Source organism: Euprymna scolopes, chromosome 1 (genome assembly GCF_053919585.1).
Source record: "Euprymna scolopes isolate OS-2025 chromosome 1, ASM5391958v1, whole genome shotgun sequence".
Lineage (NCBI taxonomy): Eukaryota > Metazoa > Mollusca > Cephalopoda > Sepiida > Sepiolidae > Euprymna > Euprymna scolopes.
The window spans coordinates 170697287-170703622 of NC_136482.1; the positions used below are offsets into that span (position 1 = coordinate 170697287).

At 34.2% G+C, this 6336-nt stretch overlaps 1 protein-coding gene across 1 annotated transcript in view; it reads right to left on the reverse strand.

The window, feature by feature from the left end:
- LOC145277366 (uncharacterized) overlaps nt 1-4893 on the reverse strand; it is a 10791-nt gene extending 5898 nt beyond the window's left edge. The window contains exon 1 of the mRNA XM_080128792.1: nt 4627-4893. The gene's annotated coding sequence lies outside the window, so the exon portion shown is untranslated. The remainder of the gene's footprint in view (nt 1-4626) is intronic.
- Between the last annotated feature and the right edge of the window lie 1443 nt (nt 4894-6336).

Here is a 6336-nt window from a genome sequence, read left to right on the forward strand (position 1 = left end):
ATTTCTGATATTCATAACTGACTTGCCTGATAAAATTGTCTCTGAGATGGGTATATTTACCGACAACACCACGCTCTATAACAGGCATGTGGGGAAAACTAATGAGCACATATCTAAGGTAATGGCCAAAACACTAGAGGAAGACCTTCAGTCTGTAGTGGAATGGGGTAAAAAATGGATGGTAACATTCAACGCTGTCAAGTCGAAGCTCGTTCCTTTTAATAATTACATGAAACCTTACCAACCACCAATAGCTATGGTTAGAAATACTTTACCTGAGAGCACTTCGTTCAAGCTCCTTGGCTTAATGTTCACAGGAAACATGAGTTGGAATAGATACATCGAGATTATTGCTAAGGCTGCTGCAAAGAAAGTGGGCTCTCTCTATCGTGCTAGAAAGTTACTTACGCCTGAAAGTATCCTATACCTCTACAAATCCACCATTCGCCCGTGTATGGAGTACTGCTGTCACATTTGGGCTGGTGCATCTGCTACTAGTCTCTCGCTCCTGGACAGGATCCAAAAGAAAGTCTCCAACCTAATAGGTCCTGAACTGTCATCTAAACTTCAGCCCCTGTCCTACCGACGAAATGTTGCATCCCTCTGCCTGTTTTACAAGTATTTTAATGGTGGATGCTCTGACGAGCGATAAGCCCTTGTACCCTCTCGACATAAATACCCCCGACAAACTCGACAAGCAGTCCCTCCCCTACTCAGTAGAGATCCCTAAATGTAAGAAAGCCTTCTACTCTAATAGTGACTTCCCCAGAACTGCTACACTTTGGAATTCCCTTCCGGGTTCCTGCTTCCCTTACTGTACTGACATGCAGAAGTTCAAGTGTAATATGAACAGACATATTGCTGCTCAACTCCCTACATAGTATCCCTACAACTTATGTCCCTGATAGTAGCCCCCTACATAAAAGTGGCGCAGTGTCTTATTTCGGGTGAAAATGTAATATATATATATATATATACATATATATATAATAAATTCCACAGCCAAACAACGTCGCAGCTCACAAATGCGACGTTGTTTGGCTGTGGAATTTATTATACAATCTCTCACATTCTGAAACTCATATATATATATATATATATATATATATATATAGTTGAGCATATTGGGAAGTGATACACGATAAAACATTAGCGTATCAAGCGATGCTTTTTGTGTAAACAAATTGAGCTTTCTTGGACATACACGAAAAGCGAACATACATACACACATTTTCGTTTTTATATATATAGATTACTATTTTAATTTTAAATCACTATTTTGATCACTCCCAAATAAAAAACTTAATTTTAATGTATTTTTTATCGCAAATATAACAAAGTCTCAGACATAACAATAAAATAAAATAAATAAATAAACAAATTAATAACTCCCACTATTGTTATGGTCAAATGTGTCCCATCTGCAGGATGAGTTTAATGTTACTTATAACTTCCTCTCCCCACTTCTGTGTGGGCTTCTAACTTTAAACCTATCATTTCTTCCTTTTTTTCTTTATAGCTTTCCTCACTCTCTCTTTTTTTTTTTTCTTTTTTATAAAGGAGTCACCACTTATCAAGGTGTCTTGAATTCAGGTGAAACGATTACGGCGGAGAAGTAATGCCGACAAACTGATGAAATGCACCAGAAGCTCAAACATGTGCCCGAGATTGGTCAATATGAAGGTAACAATTCTCCTTCTGACGAATTCTGCTACAAGACTCAATATTCACCAGACTTCTTGCCCACCAATTATTACTTTTTCAAGCATTTTGACAACTTCCTGCACGAAAAATGCTCCAAAAGTCGAGATGGTGCCGAATCTGCCTTTAATGACTTCATCGCTTCCAGAACCCCGTATTTCTATGCTAATGAGATAAATAAACTTGTTTCCCGTTGGCAAAAATGTATTGATTCTAATGGTTTTTATTTCGATTAATAAAGTTTATTATGAAAGGACTTACGATCTTTTGTACCAACCAAATATTTAAAAAATTTTTATTTTTTTAGACTTTTTTATGGAGAGAGGTTACAAATTCTGAAATCAGCAACCCCCAAAAAACAAACGAAAACGGATTTTGTTTACTTATATATCCAAATAAGATGAGTATTTTTGTTCACAGTTCAATAATTTAATCTTTACAGCATTTGACTTGAAAACAACTTCCTATGAATATAACTTTATTTGGGGAAATTTAAAAACAAATGAAAACAATTTAAAATCGAAAAATATGCAAATATTTAAAGTAAGAATAAAAGTGATGGTATCATTCCAATACAATGTCCAATTTTGTTTTAAATTCCAAATTTGAGTTCTAAAATCGCCTACAAAAATCGAATTTCATTTGTTTTGTGGAGAGTGCTTGTACTTCATTGGAAAGTCCTTATCTACATTTACAAAGGCCTTCCAAAATAATGCCTCCTATTTTTTTTATTCCGACGCTGACTGAACTTATGCATTCATGACCTGAAAGTTTCACTTCGGTGTGACACTTTAAGAAACCAAGTCCGTCTTTGTAGCTCCTCAACTTTTTGAGTTAAATTAAAAAAATAGGAGGCTTTACTTTTGGAATGACCCTCGTATAACTTTCTTTTTAATTTGATAAACTTTGTAATAGGAAAATATGGTCACACACTTTTCAAAAAGTGTGAGATCATCTTTTGCTTTAAATTTCCGCTCGAAAACCGGAGCATAACACACGTGGACTTACCGAAATAGGACGTACAATTTTCTTCTCTTCTGTTGAAACATTGCGTCCACCATAATACCAAAAACAGAAAAAAACTTAAACTTCCTACCCTGAAGAGGCTATTTATTAGCGAAATATCGGACTTACAACAAAAAATAAATAAATAAAAAATGAGGTACTTGTACAGTTTAATCAAGACATTAAAAAATGAAAACATCAAAAAAAGGTTATATTGCAAGTATCCGTTATGGAATGAAGTTCTCCGAAAAAAAAAAATTTCACTTAATTTCATCAAGTAGTTTGTTTTTTTTTTTACAGTGAAAAAACAATTTGTTATGATACCGAGCAAAAGTTTCGATTTTTAGGAAGAAAAGCTAGTAATAAAGATGGGGAGGGAGTATCGGCACTTTACATGGAGTTATCTCCCCGTGGCGTGTTCAACAAATTCCATAATGGCTGACTTCAACGCGCTCTCATAAGAACGTGTTTTCCGCTGTAAAACAAAAAACAAAAACAAAAAAAAAACTACTCAATCAAATTAAATGAAATTTTTTTTGGAGATCTTCAGTCCAAAACGGATACGTACAATATAACCTTTTTTTTTTAATATTTTTACTTTTGAATGTCTTGATTAAACTGTACAAGTACCAAAAATGATTTTATATTTGACACTTACAGGTTTTTCAGATTTCTCATTTAAACTTTTTAATCGGGTTTGTATTACTGTACACATAGATTCGAAAAAGTTGTCAAAACAACAAATATATAACAAATAAATGTTATCAAAAGCAAGATAAGTTACTTTTCTACCAAACTGGATATAATTTTCGTGTTTTTATTCAATTTAACATGTTTATTCAGCTCGAAAACCATACAGTGTTTACCGATGTATTGGAAAATTCAAGATGGCGGCCGATTCTCTCTTTAACACGGTAAGTTTGGAAAAAGGTGTAATAAATAAAAAACCGGTTAAAATACTGTTAAAAACTCGCTCAATATATGTTACCGTGGAATAGGTTGACATATATTCGGCGGGTTTTTAATAGTATTTTGTATAGTTTTTTATTTATAACACCTTTTCCCAAACTTACGGTGTTAAAGAGGGTGTGAGACGACGCCATCTTGAATTTTCCAATACATACATCGGTAAAAAAAAACACTGTATGTTTTTCGAGCTGAATAAATATGTTACATTGAATAAAAACACAAAAAATATATCCAGTTAGGTAGAAAAGTAACTTATCTTGCCTTTGATAACATTTATTTGTTATATATTTGTTTTTTGACAACTTTTTCGAATCTATGTGTACAGTAATACAAACCCAAGTTTTTTTGTGATATAACTTATTGTCATGCGTTTATGATAAACATGCATATTAACCTAGTCGAGCACGAGCGTGTCCTACATAAATAACAGGCCGTTCCACCAAAATCATGGCCGTCACCCCCCCCCCACTGGCCACGCAAAAAATTAAATTAGGGGTTTGTATTACTATATACACATAGATTCGAAAAAGTTGTATAAAACAAATATATAACAAATAAATGTTATCAAAGGCAAGATAAGTTACATTTCAACTTAACTGGATATTTTTTTTAGTGTTTATTCAGCTCGAAAAACAGTGTTTACCGATGTATTGGAAAATTTAAAATGGCGCCCGACTCTCTCTTGAACACGGTAAGTCTGGGAAAATAAGAAACTATATAAAATACTGTTAGAAACCCATCGAATATAGGTCAGCAGACCATGTCACGGTAAATATCAAATAAATAAAAAGCAAAAGCGACGAAATTCGATACTTGTTAAACCTTGTTGGGCGGGTCGCTAAACGAGCATTTCCTTTTTGCACCTCAGATTGTTCCCTACTCACTTCTAATTATTGCCTTTCAACTTTTTTGACACATGCAAACAACACGAAAAAGACAAAAGAAAATTACCTTTTCTGAATTCAGTGTAAAGCATCAAACTCATCTTTAAACAGATGTTTTCTTTTATTCATTTTTCAACATGTTTGAAAATCAAAAACAAGAAGGCGTTTAACAACTTTAAGATGGCTGAGCTTAACATAATTCAACGATTAATAAATTTACGTATTAGAAAAGTGTAGATTGTTTCAAATGAGTTTGGTTATTAAAATTACAAATGAAAGTTTCAATTCAAATAAAACAAAATTAATAGAATTTTTTTTTACACCGTTTTGATTTAAGGCGACTAAAACTGTACTTACAAAATGGAAGAGCGATAACAATTGCTTTGAAAGAATTGTCTCCCCTATATATTAAATATAATTTTCCCTTTTAAAATTAAAAATATTTAGCGACATAATTTAGCGCATACAAATCAATTTAAAACTAACAAATTAGCAAAACGAAAATAATCGCAATACGTAACAAAAACTGATATAAAATTTTATCCAGGTTAACTTATTTGAAGTTACAAACATTAAAAACAAAGGTCGACGTATAATTTAAAGAAAATATGGGTTTGTACACGCAGTGACATGGCATGTCGAAAAAGTTGTCAAAAAACAAATATATAACAAATAAATGTTATCAAAGGCAAGACATAAAAGAAAAAAATGGTCATGTTTACCCCCACCCCCACCCCCATGGCAAGGTCGGGAAAGTGAGATTATAAAAGCTAGCGCCATAAAGGAAGAGTAATTTGCCCTGCAAAAAAATGTCTGGGCAGTCCTGTCGGCATTCCCTGGTATCTGTTTCAGGCAATAAGCAATAAACAAACCCCTTCTCAAAGGGTAAGAAAGCAAAGCCTGTGAGGGTGAACCTCCTAGAACTGCACATGGTCATACCTCAACCAACAAAGAACAAGCCACCTTAATAGTGGCTTAAACTCTGGTATATTTAGTGATTTTTTTCCCCTCAGCACCAAAGCTAATAGAGTCTAGGTCATTGTTAAGATAACTTTTTTTCTATTAGCTAAGATATGTCTTTAGTTCTAGGAGGTTCACCTTCCCAGGCTTTACTTCCTTCCTTTGAGAATGGGTTAGTATTATTGCCCCTACTGTTTAATGCCGATGGGACTGGCCAGGCATTTTTTTCGTCTAGGGTGCTGACTCTTCAAACCCTATTTTCTAACACATATTATACTATCCCGTCGTGGGAAGGAGATAAATATCCAAAGGAAAAATGATGCTCGTAAAAATTATCCAAAGGAGGCTATGTTTACAATCAAGTTTGCTTCTCTGTGTTTAGCTGTGTGCCCACATTACTCGACCAATTATCCTCTAACTTTGAAATCATTTAATTCAGAGATGTCTATGGTCAAGGTCATAGAAAAGGTAAACACCACATTTTTAATGATAAATTCAATTCTGTTCATTGTAGTGACTTGCTAGTCAGCCAAGATTTTTTTTTCGCCACTTGGACATATTTGGGACCATGCTTAAGGAAGATGAACAAGATGTTTATTTACATTACATTTAAACTTCTGTATTTCAGTATAGTCAGGGAAGTAGGCAGCAGAAAGGGAATTCCAAAGTCTAGCTGTTAGAGGAAAGAAAATATTACGGTAGAAGGCTTTCTGGCATTTAGACACATCAACAGTGAAGGGGTGGGATTTTGTGGCTAAGCGGGTTTGTCAGATATGCACGTCGAGGGGGCGCAAGTGCAATGAGTTCATCAGAGTAC